Genomic DNA, 14,799 nt, shown 5'->3' with positions numbered 1-14,799 from the left:
ATTCCCTTATAGATATGGACAGGAGGCATGACTATATAAAAAGGAATAGGCTGAAAACTATTAAGGTATACGTATTAGTCACCTTTCCTGTTTTTGGACAAAATATATGATGCCACCTACAATTTTAACCCAAGCAGGCACCAACCAGAAGGAAAGATTTAACTTGACTGAGTCTCAGAGGATTCGATCCATGCTCCATAGGCTCCACTGGAGAAATGGAGGAAAGGCAAGACAGAACAAAGATGTTCAGTTCTCAGGGCTTGGGGAGCAGAGCAGGGAACAGTACCAGAGAACAAGTAGTGGGCTACCCAAGGTCATACCTCTGTGACCTACCTGGATACACCCCAAAGTGTGGCTTATCTATCCCTTCAGTGGGTTTCAGGTCAATCTAATCGACTCAATTAAATCTAACAGTATGCAATAAGGAATTTGTATATTTCCGTGAAGGCCATAAAAAATGTAAACCACTTAGTTCCTTGTTTCTTGCTCCTGTAAATGACATTTAAACCACGGACACATGCCCTTTTCTTTCCTGCTCTTCAATATTTATGGGTATTTCCACAAAATTTTCACTTGGGCTCATGGAGAAGTTCTATCTACCACCTATATTTATCCCCTGTACTCTAGCACAAAACTTGCTTCTGGGGTGTTGCTCAGCAGTGTCACTTTGATACCATTGAATGCCACTGGGTTTCACAAATAAACCATTGTCACTCCGAAGTCTACGATTACAGGCAAATAGGGAAACTCTTAACCGTTTTAACTTTCTAGATAACTACCAAAGCCGTAACTGGGCTGAAAAAAAAAATTTTTTTTTTTTTAAAGCAACCCTTTGAGTTCTTACATTTCAGGTTGGAAATTGGAGCTACTCCAATGTAGACCTCAATGGGCTGCCGTGTAATTTCTTTCTAATGCAGGGGGTCACGTTCTTTCTTCCTCTGGGGGAGCTGCGCGTTTGTTACTGAGAAGTGGCACAGTCCTTTAAAGAATTAGCCTTCTGGTTGGTGCCTGCTTGGGTTAAATGCTGGGACCTCATTCTAGCAAAAGACTTCAAGGTTGGCATGGAAGGACAATTAGTAGTAATCATCCGAAAAATCACAACTCACCTCTTGTGCAAACTCCAGGGCGACACAAAGGACGTGACTAAACGGAGCTTGTAATGAAAAGGCTTGTTGCTTTTCTAAAAGAACGACTGTGAAATTAACAAGGAAAACTCTAGACTGCAGACGCCTTTATTAAAACTCTTCTGGATGGCGAAATGCCAAGGAAATCAAGGATGTGAGTGGAGGTAACAGTGACTGAAAACTTGAGTAGATCGATCTCAGGAGTCAGCATTAGAATTAGCTCAACGTAACCACTCCATTCACCAGACCACAGGCTTAGGATCGGCAGGATGCCAGACCCAACTCCGGTGTGCTACCCATCTGGAGAACATCTGAATCTTTCTTTCTCCTTTTCCGCTTTCCTTAAAACAAGCTGCGAAACTGTCCTCTACCTTTAGCAACATTTAAAGAGAAAGGCGCCTGGAAGGCAAAGTAGGAAAGACTTCACTGCTTTCTTAAACCCGTAAAGGGAGAGCAATAATGGGTAAGGGGCGTGCCGACTAGCCCCTTCCTTGCCCAATCAGGTGCACAGGAAGATGTCCTTTTACCAATAAAAATAAAGTTCGCTTTCCGGAGGCGGGAGGGTGAGCTTTGAGTGCCAGTTCTCCAAAGCAACGTTAAGGGAGACGACAGAGAGTGATTAGAGGTTGGGCCAACCAGGGGCAGGGGGCGGGACGCAGGCGGGGTGAAGCTGAAGGGCGGCTGGCCCGGCCACTGGAAGACTAGGACCGCTGTTCCTGTTGTAGTGTTTCTCGCCAATGAGGAAGGCGAAGGGGTGGGCGGGGCAGGGAAGGGGTGGGAAGAGCTCGCAGCACCGCCGGGCGCCCGTCGGGCTCTGGGAGAGAGAAATCCGGTTAAAATCGGAGTCGGAGGGAGGTTTAACCACAGATCGGTTCCCATCGGATTATTCTTTAAAGGGAACGCGCCATTGTCAGGAGGACGGAGCCTGGGCCCGAGGGCGGGGACCGGCGGCGCCTAGGAGCGAGGCAGCTGCACTTGGACTGGGCACGGTAGGTGTCGCCTGGGGAAAGGCGCTTCATTTCACTTTCTCTTCCAGTCCGGGAGGCAGGCGCCGGGATGCTCGCCGGCCAGCGGCTAAGCCGGGGCGGGAGTCGGTCGCTGGCCCCGGCCCGGCTGCCCTTCCTGGTGGGAGCGAGGGGGAGGCGGGCCGGGATGGCCGGCCAGCTGCGCGCCCAGGCGGAGGCTCCTAACGGACCGTGCGCCGCGGTGCAGCCTGAGTCAACCGAAAGCCCGGCGGAGGCGCGGCGGGTCCTGGGGGAGCCCCGCGCGCCCGCTCTCCGCCGCGCCTCCTTCCCCTTAGTGCCCGATCTCCCCGCGCGCGCCCGGCCCCGTTCGGCGCGCGCCGCCGGCTCCCCGCGCGCCCAGGTCCCCCTCGCGCGTCCGCTTCCTTCGCGCGCCGCCTTCCTGCGCGCCCGGCTCGGCTCGCACGCCGCCTCGCAGACTCGCGGGAACCGCCCCGCTGGGAGGAAGGCGGCGGCCGAGGTTTCGTCGCGGGGCCGGGAGGGAGGGCTTCGGAGCAAACTTAGCGCGGTGGCTGGCCGCCCTTGCGGGGACGGGCGGGCGCCGAGCCGCTCGGAGGTCGCCGGCCGGGCCAGGCATTGTCCGCCTTTTCCTTTGCTTTCGGCTCTCCGCCCACTGCCCGCGGTCGTGGGGAGGGGTGCGAACCCCGGCACTGTGCCCAAGGCCGCCGGCCACCCCGGACTGGGAGCGTTCCGGAGCCCAGGTCTACCCCACCAGCGCCGCCACAGCCACCGCCCGCAGGCTGGCCCGGCCTGCTCAGTCTCGGCACCGGCGCAGACAGTTTGGGCGCTGAGCTCTCTCTCTCCCTTGCAACTTTTCTTTGCCATTTGATGGAAGTTGTTGCTTCCGGGAGGCAGGTTCTGCTTAGCCTCCTTTCCTGAGTTCGGAGAGGCTGATTTGGAGGGCGAAATGGTCCTTGATCATTCCCGGTCTTTCCTACCCATCCCACTGTCGTTCCTTTGACAGTCCCCTAAAATCACATTTCTTGTAGATTTGCAGTTACATGGGACCTCTGCCAGGACACGATTTGGGGGGAAAAATAAGAGTGGTGGAGGTTTAGGGTTTATGTTTTGAGAGGCAAGAGCTCTAGATAGAACTGAGTTTGCCTTAACCTTTGAACTGTGGGAAATATTACTCAGACTTTACTGGTGGAGACACTTCTGAAAGAGGGAAATCACAGCAAAACAGGTTATCAAAGTCTGTCCAAATAGGGGGAAAAACTTTGGATGGGAATAAAATTGGTTTGGCAGATAGCATCCATAAAGTCGCTATCTACTGTTAAAGTTGTAGGCATGACGGTGAGTAACAGCAACTTTTACTATTGGTGAGAGAATTATGAGGTCTTTTAATTTTCAGCATTATCACTGCTGCACCTGTCAGTACTTGTTTCCGAAATCAGTTAGAAACAGTATATCCCTTGTTAGAGGCCTTATTTAGAAGTGAGTGGTTTTAGAAGCATTTATTTTTCATCATATTTTCCTGCTGCGTTACTCTGTAGAATACTTGCTTGTGCAAGTTGCAATCCTGTAAACAAAGTAGCAATGAGTGTAGTATTCTGTAGTTTTTCTTTGGCTATTCATTATCAAAAGTAGCTTTCATCCTGCCTTGTCTTCCATTCTGAGTTACAGTATTTTTAAAAAAGTAACTTATTTGAGAGGGTTGAGTTTGTTGGACACCTGACCTAGGTTTTGTTTTTTATTTTAGCAATTCTAGCTTTTGAACATGTTTACTGATTAGTCTCAATCTAGTAGCTTCTGAGCGATGTGAAACATTATAAATTGCCAGTCTCGGTAGTAACAACAAAGAAACTATACTTGGGGACCTGAAAGCAAATTTCAGATAATAATGTTTGTAGGACTCTTTGTTTTTATAGAAATTAGGAAATAAAGACGCAAAGACAATCTTTTTTTTTCTTTTTATCGGTACGGGGATCGAACTCACGACTGCCTGCTTGCAAGGCAGGCGCTTATGCCGCTGAGCTAAACCTCCAGCCCCCCTCCCCTTTTTTTTGTCTTTTTCCTTTGCAAAGACAATCTTTTGTGGGCATCTTGATACTGTCTAGCATTGTTATACTTTTTGGTCCTTTTTTTTTCTTTTCTGATCTTCTGTGATAAGGATATCAGGCAAACTTCTAGGTATAATAGTTCTTTTTGATTGTATTATAGAAAATAAGATGGTTAAAACAAGTTTTGTTTACTTACTAGCTTATTTCAACAATGCAGGAGAGAATTACGAGCTTTTAAAAAAAGAACACACAAAAAGACAATGTTCAAAAGAATTATCTTCAAATACCTAGGCTGTGTTTCTTGGATAACCTGTTTTTTTCTGGTATGTGTTCTGTATACATTTTTAAAAAACTTCTTTGGTCCCAGAGGTTGAACCTAGGGCCTTGCACATGCTAGGCAAACACTACTATTGTGATACATGGCCCAGTGTTTAATTTTTTTTTAAACAGGGTCTTGCTAGGTTTCCTATGCTGGCCTCAATTTTTTTGTCCTCCTGAGAAACTGGAATTACACCAGTGTGCACAACTTAAATGCACTGTTTTATACATACACATTGCCGCACGTTTCTTAAGTTGTGGAGTGTGCCTTGAGATCCTTGGGAACTGGACTGTGCGCCATTTCTGTGCATATTTGCTGTGTCACTTTGTACCTTTCTAGTGATCACATAAGTGCCTTATCTTGGGGTCTGTGTAACAGAAAAAGATAATGCTTTATAAAGGTTGTTGAGGTATATTTATTATACTTAAGAAATTATTTTTATTAAACATTCTTGCAGAAGGTACATCAAAGAGCAGCAGTTGACTCACTGGCAGTGTAAGATTTGTTAATGTGGATGTGCTTTTTTTCTGTGTACAAAACTGATTTTTAATATCTGTTGTAGAGGTATCTTTTATGATTATGATTATTACAACTATTAGAACTAGGTTTAATCTGTCAACATCTGTTAAATACCCATTTATTTAAGGAGTATAATGTGAGATAAAGTAGAAATGGGTGAGTCTAGCTCCCAAATGTACAGTTTAATGGAATGAATCAAAATGACCATCTTTAGAAAAAAGGCAGTGGGTGTCTCAGTACAGTGACAAATGCAGACTAACTGTGACACAAAATTCATGCCAAAATTGTAAGGGAACATTGGGATGATAGGAGAAACCTAGGTGATGTGAGGAAGCTTTTCATGGCATTAGTGTATATTGTACTAGATTTTAAAATATTTTTGTGTATTATTTTTGAAGGTGGACTGGGTATGCATTGTCTGGTTGAACTAATTTTGTCTGTTAGGTTTTGTTAGGGATAGGTTGTCTGTATGTATGTGTATAGGGGGCACAAGCATTTGCTCTAAATTGTAACTACTAATACTTAGCAAGAGGTCTCATCCCTTGGTCCAGTGCCAGACTTGACCTTTTCTGCAAGTTTTTCCTCAGCTTTAGAAAACATCGCAAGTGACTATTCTTGCATGTAATCCTCATGCAGTCCTGGCTGTGGTCTGTGTATTGGTTATAGTATGGCTATGTGTGTACCTGTCCTTATTAAATTGCAGTTCGCTGAAAAACATTAACAGATGTTGGGACTCTGTTGTTTTTACTGTTGTATAGGGTACTTGAGCAGTTTTTATTAGCCCACCAATATTCCATGAACCATAAACAGTAGAGAAGCTGAAGTAGGAAAAACAAATCATATGATCATCAAAGTTTCATATGACTGTTGTATGATATTTTTTATTTATTTATTTTTTGGTCTTTTTCGTTTTTATCGGTACCAGGGATCGAACTCATGACTGCCTGCTTGCAAGGCAGGCGCTTATGCCGCTGAGCTAAATCCCCAGCCCGACTGTTGTATGATATTGATGCGGAAGAAGTATATAATTTAGAAATGGTGTGTTCCCTTGCACAGGCTGTGGTTTGCTGGTTATTCTGCCAGTTTTTTGCCCTACTGCTTCTATCTTCAGTTAGGACTTACACTTGAAAGTTTTATTTAGTTGTGTTTATTGGGAATGGAGACGTAATCATTTTTATATACTTATTTATTGTTAATTTCTCCAAGCTGTATAATTCTGTTTTCTCTTACCTTTTGTTAGGACGTTCGTGTTCAAAATGTGGACCAAAATCCTTTGAAAAATTAATTAAAACCGATACACTAGAATATTTTATCTGCCTTTATCTTAAAATATTTTTGACATACATATAAAGTGTAATTTCTTGATTCTTCTCATCTTTGGAGAGGATATGAAAAATTGCTCTGAGACTGCCATCATATTCCTCACAGTAACTAAAAAAAAAGTTTGTTTGTTTATGACCACAGACGGTTTTACTCTGCCTTAAGATGGCTTATTATAATAAAGGCATTAGCAGCTAGGCTGATGAGATAGTTGGATCTGTGGTAGTTGCTCCTTTAAGCTAACCCCAGTGGAGAAAAGGTTTGCCAAAGGTTCCTAAAGAGAAAGCTCAGCTGCAAGCTGTGAGATGGCCTAACCAGTCAGAAAATTTCCATTCTCTAGCAAATTTTTTGAGAATTGTATCTGCTGTGTGTACCAAAGTAGGCACTGAGGGCTGCTCAGGAGGCAGAGGCAGGAGTACCACCATAAGTTTGAGGAATAGTGAGTTCAAGGCCAGCCTAAACTACATAGTGGGACACTGTCTCAAGACAACAACCATTGAGGATGAGATCAGCTGTATTATTTACCTGCCTGTTTACTGACCCATATAGTTTCTGCCCTGCTGTTTTAGCAAACTGACCTGGCCTTGGGCAGAAGACAGATTAAGGGGTGTGGAATCTGTAGAGTGTGACCCTGGTATTGTATTTTGGGATTGCAACCACTGCTCTTCCTTGTGAGGCAGCTGATTTTTGAAATTCTGAACATAGATGTGCCTTTCCTTATTTTATAGAAGTGATCCATCTTGAACTCTCGTGAGAGGCTATCACTGAATCTTAGCAAGTAATTCTTACTTTAGTGGTAGGATAGTAACACGTTGTTTTAAGCCCAAATATTAAAATAGATGTCTTTATCAGGATTTGGTGTTACGAAAATAATTATTTTGAAAAATTATTTGTAGGGCTAGGGATTTAACTTAGTGCCACAAGTGCCTTCTGCTTGGCAAGCTTGAGGTCCAAGTTAATTTGATCCATACCAAAAAAAAAAAAAAAAAAAAAAAAAAAAAAAAACAAAGAAAAGAAAAATTATTTGTATTACAATTTTATTGTGAAGTGTTTTAAACTTAAAGAATAGATTCCCACCCCAGTCGTACCCACACCTCTAGGATAACTACGATATTTGTGGGAGAACTAACTGAATCCTTAAGAAAGAGGCTGAACAGCTGGGGATTTAGCACAGGGCCTTAAGCGCTTGCCTGGTTAAGTGTCAGGGTCATGAGTTTGATCCCAGGTACAAAAACCCCCCCAAAAAACAGAAAAGAAAAGGATTGACCGGTTAAGAAAGGGACTTTCAGGGACGGGGTCAGCCTGGCCACAAAAATACCTGATAGTGGGGTAGGTCTTCTGGATTTTGACTATAATTTTGATTTGTCAGTTTTTGAAGAAGAAAACATTTAAAATAACAGCTTTATTGAAGCTGTTATAGGTCACATAATGCAGTTCACTTATTTAAAATACCATTTCAGTGGTTTTTAGTACATTTCAGAGCTGAGCAGCATTAACCACACTCAGGTTTTAGAGCTCTATCACCCTCCTGTCCCACCCCACCCTCAGCCCTAGGTAGCCAGTGATCTACATTCTGTCTTTGCGTGTTCTGGACATTTCATATAGATGAAAAATCATATCTTAGTAAATGTATGTTCATGTGAAACAAACTTGGTCCTCCTTGATGTGTATAAATCGTGGGAGTATCTCCCAAGTGGGTGCTTTTATGATGTGTATAGTTCCAAGTCTAGAAAGGTTTTCTTTTAGAGGAAATTTGTCAAATCCTTTTTATACCTACACATGGAGAATAATGGGAAGAGAGACTTTTTTACCTTTCAAAAATCATTAGACTCATCATTTTGATGACACATGTTTAAACTCAATCATTTGATGATTCGTCAAATAAGCAATTTCACATTCTGTAAACTAGACTTAAAGGGCAGTACTTTAAAAGAAGTTAAAAATACTTAATAAATTCTAGTCGTCGAATGTAATGCAATTTTTGCCCCTTACTGTGTCACAAGGTTTTATTTGTTGATTAATAATAGTGCTTCATAGGTTGATCATGATGAACTTGTATCACCCCTGCACATAGCAGGTGACCTGGTTGGCTTTTAATAAGTTCTCATTGATTGCTTGATCATTGTGATCATAGATATTTTCCTCAGTTCTTCTAGTCCTTGTTTTCCATCTTATAAGTTAAATTTATTAATTGCTGCTAAATAATATGAAAACTATTTTATATACTCCAAGGTTGCAGGGTACAGTTTATTTTTTGAGGATCTTCTGTAATTATTTCCTTAAGTTATAATGTTAGAGCTTTCTGGTCATGCTTTTGTCTTTTTATGGTGATTTTGAGTGGCTGTTTTTGATCAAACCTAAGATATTTTAATTCTGGTGCTTTCTTTTTTTTTTTTTTTTTTTTTTTTTTTTTTTGTCTTTTTCATTTTTATCGGTACCAAGGATCGAACTCATGACCACCTGCTTGCAAGGCAGGTGCTTATGCCACTGAGCTAAATCCCCAGCCCCTCTGGTGCTTTCTTGATCTTTCTATGAGTTGTCAATAGAAAGTTTTTACCAAATGCATACTGTTGTTGAATGACAACAATTATAAGATACATCTCTATTTGATAGCCTGCATACTGCAGAGAAATTTGTTATTTTTTTTTAAAGGGCATCAGAAAATTATTGGAAAAAGAACAGTGTTTTCTTCTCTTGCTCAGTGAACCTCTTTTTTAGTATTACTGCAAAACAGGCACTCCACCAACTGAGCTACATGCCTAGCTCCAGGCTCATTTTTCAGGTTATAAAATGCTCACATACATTCTCTGTTCCCTGAATGGATTTCAGCATGATATTTTAACTTCTCAGGATTCTTTTGTGTTGTTTTTCATATGTCTCCTTATTTTATGGTAACCTTCAGATATGATTTAACTCAGTTCAGTACCAAAGAATGTTGGAAAGATAGTTTAAATAGTTTGTAATTTTGTTCTCCATTTTAAAATTTAAGATGGGTGATGATGTCTGTGATACTGATAAAAATGTAAGTGTGAGCTTCCATTTATGTGCCTAGAATGTTCTTGAACTCACAACAATTTATTTGCAGAAGAGAATCAGTCATTAGGGTTCTTGCCAGCAATGTGCACAGACCACCACATTTTGTTGGTTTGGGAAACCATTTCTTTTGAAACTGTGTCTGTTTGGGGGGTTTGGTTTGGTTATTGTTTTACTTCTAGTTGTTATGTCTGTCTGTCTTTGCTCCCATTGTGCTTGCCCGTAGTAGTCTCTTTCTCTTGCTTATTCGATGCCATCAGTGGTCTGTGAGAGCAGAACATCTAACCACACCTGTTGAATAATGATAACAGTGGCAGATCATCCTGGGGGAGGGGCCAGAGCAAAGAACTTCTGTATGCAGAGCTGTGTTGCTAGGACCTAGTTATACTGGTTTTTACTGCTTCTTTCCTAGTTTTGGACTCTGTTAAGGATAGGTGATTCTGCTGGAAGATAGAGAAACATATAACAAGATGGTGCAATTACCGTATGGATATTTAACTTTCCTGAAAATGAACCTCCTGACATGCCGTTTTATAAGTCTAATTCAAGTGGATAGAGAATAGCTGCTTTTCTCTCCCACCCTTTTTCCTTTCTCCCTTCCTCCTCCTCCTCCTCCTCCTCCTCCTCCTCCTTCTTCTTCTTCTCTCTCTCTCTCTCTCTCTCTCTCTCTCTCTCTCTCTCTCTGTTTCTGAGAATGGAACCCAGGGCCTCATGCATGCTAAGCATGTGCTCTGTTGCTGAGCTTAAGCCCCCAGCTTCGTTCTTTTTAAATCAGTTGATATTGCACTTTTTGCAAGAACCATCAGGATAAATACATTTTATCAAGATAATTATATGCATTCATATATAATTCAATGCGTAGATATTAAAACCCCTAAAAATTATGAGGTTGCATGTAAAATAGCCACATGTGCTTGTCATTTAAATATCTATGTTTAAACTATCTAAGGTAATCTTTTTTTATTTGTGGTCAAAATTATATTCATAGATACCCTTTTCTATATTTGGACTGACACAGCTTATACTGTACCTTGTATTCACTATTCCTGACAATACCGAACCCTTAGTATAATTTCAGTAATTACTGATGAGTTTGAGTTGTAAGTTACTTTACCATTGTTTTCACCTTTTCCTGTCATAGAATTTATGAAGTCAGAATGTTCTTGTTTTTGTGAAGAAAATTTAAAAATTTATTAAGTGTATTTTATTTTATACATATTACATAACAATGTGATAAGACACATACTGAATATATAGTTCAGCGTTTTCTATAAGCATGGCATGGTGGCACATTTCTGTAGTCCTAGGTTCTTGGAAAGCTGAGACAGGAGAATCTGAGTTTGAGGTCAGGTTGGAAAATCTACTGAGACCCTGTCTCAAAACAAAGAAGGACTAGGGGCATAGCTCAGCGGTAGAGTATCGCTGGGTTTGATCTCCAGTACCACCACCACTACCACTAAAGGAAAAAAAAAGTTACTATAATGGGACAAATGAACATGTCTGTCATCTTACATACTTACTCACTTTTTCCTCCCACAGCAAGAGCAACAATAATGGGGCTGGGGATTTAGCTCAGTGGCTTAAGCGCCTGCCTTCCAAGTGTGCAGTCGTGAGTTCAATCCCTGGTACCGATAAAAACGAAAAAGACTAAAACAATAGTTTACTGATTTAGCAAAAATATTGAATATAATACAATATTATTAACTAAGTTTCTCATGTTGTACATTACATATTTGTTACTTTGAATCCTGCGACCTCCTCCCCGCTGTTCATCCGTTTGTTTGCCTCTTTCCTGCTCTCTCTTTCTTCGTAAGATGCCACATCTAAGTTAGATCATGCAATATTTTTCCTTTTGTGTCTGGCTTATTTCACTTAGCAGTGTCCTCCAGGTTCATCCACGTTGTGGCAGATGGCAAGAGCTCCTCCTTTTTTGAGTTAGAATAATAATTCATTATATACACATAACTACAGCTTCTTCCCCGGCCCGCTGTTTCCGTGTTGTGGTTTATTGAGGATAATGCTGCAGGGAACATGGATGCAGCTCGCTGTCTCTGCAAGGTGCTAATTTCATTTCCTTTGGCTACACACCCAGAAGTGGGATTGCTGGGTCATATGGTAGTTCTATTTTAAATTTCTCCAGGAATCTCTGTACTGTTTTCTGTAGCGGGTGCACCAGCAGTGGCAGTGCACAAGGGTTCCCTTAGTGCACTCCTACCGGCTCTCATAGTGATCGTCTTTCCGATAATACTTGACCTACAGATGTGAGGTGGGATCTCAGAGTGGTTTTAATTTGCATTTGCCTGGTGGCCAGTGATGTTAAGCACCCTGTCATATGTCTGTTGGCCATTTTATGTCGTCTTTAGTGGAATATTTATTAAAATCTGCTTAAAATCAGGTTGTGTGTTTTCTTGCTATTCAGTTGAATAAATTCTGCATAAATTTTGAATGTTGATCCCTTATCTGATATATAATTTGCACATATTTTTGCCAAATCTGAGGGTTGCTTCATTTGTTAAATACATCCTTTTAGTCTGATCTTTTGATGTAATAGCTAAGAAATCATTGCTAGAGCCAACGTTAAGGAATTTTCTCTGTTTTCTTCTAGGAGTGTTAGGTTTCAGGTTTTACCTTTAGGTAGTTTATCAATTTTGACTTGGTTTTTGTATAAGATAAGGGTTCAGATTCATTATTCTGCATGTAGAAATTCCATTTCTCTAGCAACACATTTATTGAAGACTTTTTTCCTGTTGTGTCTTTTTGGTGCCTGTTTTCCTATTATATTTTGTTGGTACATGTTTGCAGTACATGATGATTACATTTATTGTAGGAATTTGGTGCATGTATGTAACACATCTTAAATTTTCTTTACTTTTTTTTTTTTGCGGTACTGGGGATTGAACTCATGACCTCATGCTTGCCAGGCAGGCACTTATGCACTGAGCTAAATCCCCAGCCCCTTAATTGTATTTTTCATTCCCTTCTTCTCCTCACATTCACCCACCCTTCTGAAATAATTAGTTGGCTATATAGGTTTGGGTGTATTTCTGACATCTCTTTTCTGTATGATAGGTCTTTCAGATTATTTTTAATTTCAGTTTATAAAACTGAAGAACTTGGTGCTTTTTTGCATCAGTACCATACTGTTTTGATAATAGCTTTGTAATAAATAGGAAGTATGATGCTTCCACCCTTTCTTCCCCACAGAATTACTGTTTGGAATCTTCTGGGGCTCTGTACAAATTTTAAAGTTCTTCTATCTGCACAGAATGCCATTGGTTTTTTTGAGAGGGATGGTGTTAAATCGGTATAGTGCTTTAGGTGTTGTGGGCTGTGTGTGTATGTGTTGGTAGGGACTGAATCCAGGGCCTTTTACTGAGCTCTATCACCATACCTTTTTAAAAAGAATTTTTTTTTGAGATTGGTTGTCTTAGTTACTTTTTGCTGAGACAAATACGCAGACCCTCAAAGCTAAAGGGGAAGGTTTTATTTAGCTCACAGTTTGAAGAGGTTTCAGTGCATAGTTGGCTGGCTCCATAGCCGAGGAGAACAGTTCATGGTATCCAGAGCAGCAGAAACAGCAAGAGGCTTTAACCTTTTTGTCCCTTTTATTTTATCCTAGTCTGGATAAGGATTAGGGCACTATTGGTGCCCTATCAGTGCATTGCACCGTGAATTAATCACACACTGTGGATCTAGCCATCCCTGAAAAAGCCCACTATGACCACATGAGGCTTTGGGGGAACATCTAGACACAAACTATAACTCTGGGTCTCACTAAGTCTGATTTGTGGTGGTTGGGCTTAAATATGTAATCCTGCCTCAGCCTCCCAGGTTAGTAGGGATATCTTTTTTTGTTTGGCACTGCGTATCAAACTCACGACCTCACGCTTGCCAGGCAGGCGCTTGTGCCACTGAGTTAAATCCCTAGCCCTAGTATGGATATCTTAACAATGTTAATAGTTAAGTAATAAGAACTGTGGGAGTAATAAAACCCAAAATGTGTAATTGTCATTATACAAAAGAGAGGAAAAGAAAGTGCTCTAAAGGATATAACTGCATGTATTTTTAATTGTATAAGATAGATAACCATATTACTGAGTTTTGTTGGATCATTGAACAGAACTGTTTGCAGTCTCACTGTTTGAATGTCCACTTTATATGCTTTAATTTTGTAACGTGAACAACTATTTCTAAGAGGACAATATGTAATCTATCAACTAGTGATTTCCTACTGTTTATTTTTTCTGAAATTCTGTACAACTTGTACCCTTTTTCTGTTTTTTTTCTTTTTCTCCTTAAATAAAATTAAAAAAAAAAAAAACTCAACAATGTTAATAGTTCCAATCTATGAACCTAGAGGATTTTTCTATTGATTTGGGTCATCTTAAATTTTTAGTTTTCAGTAAATAGATCTTTCACTCATTTAAATTTGTTCCTTTGTATTTTATCCTTTTTTTTTTTTTTTTTTGGTATTGGGGATCAAACTCATGACCTCATGCTTGCCAAGCAGATGCTTATGCCGCTGAGCTAAATCCCCAGCCCCATATTTTATCCTTTTTAATGTTATTGTAAATAAGATTATTATTGTAAATAAGATTGCTTTCTTAATTTTTAAAGATAGTTTGTTGATTTTTGTATGTTGACTTTGTATCTTGTAATTTCACTAAATTTTTGTCAGACTCTTTAAGGTTGTCTTTTTATAAGGTCCATGTTATCTGAAAACAGAGACAGTTTGTTTCTGCCTAGTTTGGATATTGTAAATTTATTTTTCTGGCGCAATTGCTATGATTAGTACTGGAGCACTATGGTGAACAGAAGTGGCTGGAGTGAATGTTCTTGACTAGGACTGGATTATTCTTTCCTTTTTTTTTCTTTTTTCTGGTACTGAGGATCGAACTCACGACTGCCTGCTTGCAAGGCAGGTGCTTATGGCGCTGAGCTAAATTCCCAGCCCCCGGATTATTCTTTCCTAATGGTTCAGGAAAGCTTTCAGTTTTTCACTGTTGAGTATAATGTTTAGCTATGGGTCCATCAAATGTGGCCCTACCAAAGTAAAATTTTAATTTAAGGAAACAAATATGTATAATTTTCTATTATTTTCTTTTTATCCCAGTGTCTGCCTTTGAGGGTGACTGTACTACACTCTGAATTGCATACATTTTGAATGGTTAAGTAGTAGGAATATGGTAGGTCTGGTATGATTTTTTTTTTTTTTCCCCAAGTACTTTATATTAGATCTCTCACTTTCTGAAGCCATATCATTCATTTTTTAGAAATATGTACAGGTATAAAATGTTGCTGGTTTGGAAGACAGTCATTAAATTCATCAACATAGTTTTTTTCTTACTATTGAGACGTGAGCCTTGTATCTGCTTAACCATATATTTTTCTACTTCCCCTGGAGAATGGTGTAGACATTGGATTTGCTCTGTGAATTGTGCTGTGGTTCTAGAGGTCAT

The 14,799-nt window shown here is 40.5% G+C and overlaps 1 protein-coding gene across 1 annotated transcript in view; it reads left to right on the top strand.

The window, feature by feature from the left end:
- The first annotated feature begins 1,896 nt into the window (after positions 1-1,896).
- Fryl (FRY like transcription coactivator) overlaps positions 1,897-14,799 on the top strand; it is a 245,919-nt gene continuing 233,016 nt past the window's right edge. The window contains exon 1 of the mRNA XM_063240342.1: positions 1,897-2,113. The gene's annotated coding sequence lies outside the window, so the exon portion shown is untranslated. The remainder of the gene's footprint in view (positions 2,114-14,799) is intronic.

Source organism: Cavia porcellus, unplaced genomic scaffold (genome assembly GCF_034190915.1).
Source record: "Cavia porcellus strain 051 isolate PalLab524CR breed Dunkin Hartley unplaced genomic scaffold, mCavPor4.1 scaffold_30, whole genome shotgun sequence".
Lineage (NCBI taxonomy): Eukaryota > Metazoa > Chordata > Mammalia > Rodentia > Caviidae > Cavia > Cavia porcellus.
This window is presented reverse-complemented; position numbering and strand designations above follow the sequence as displayed.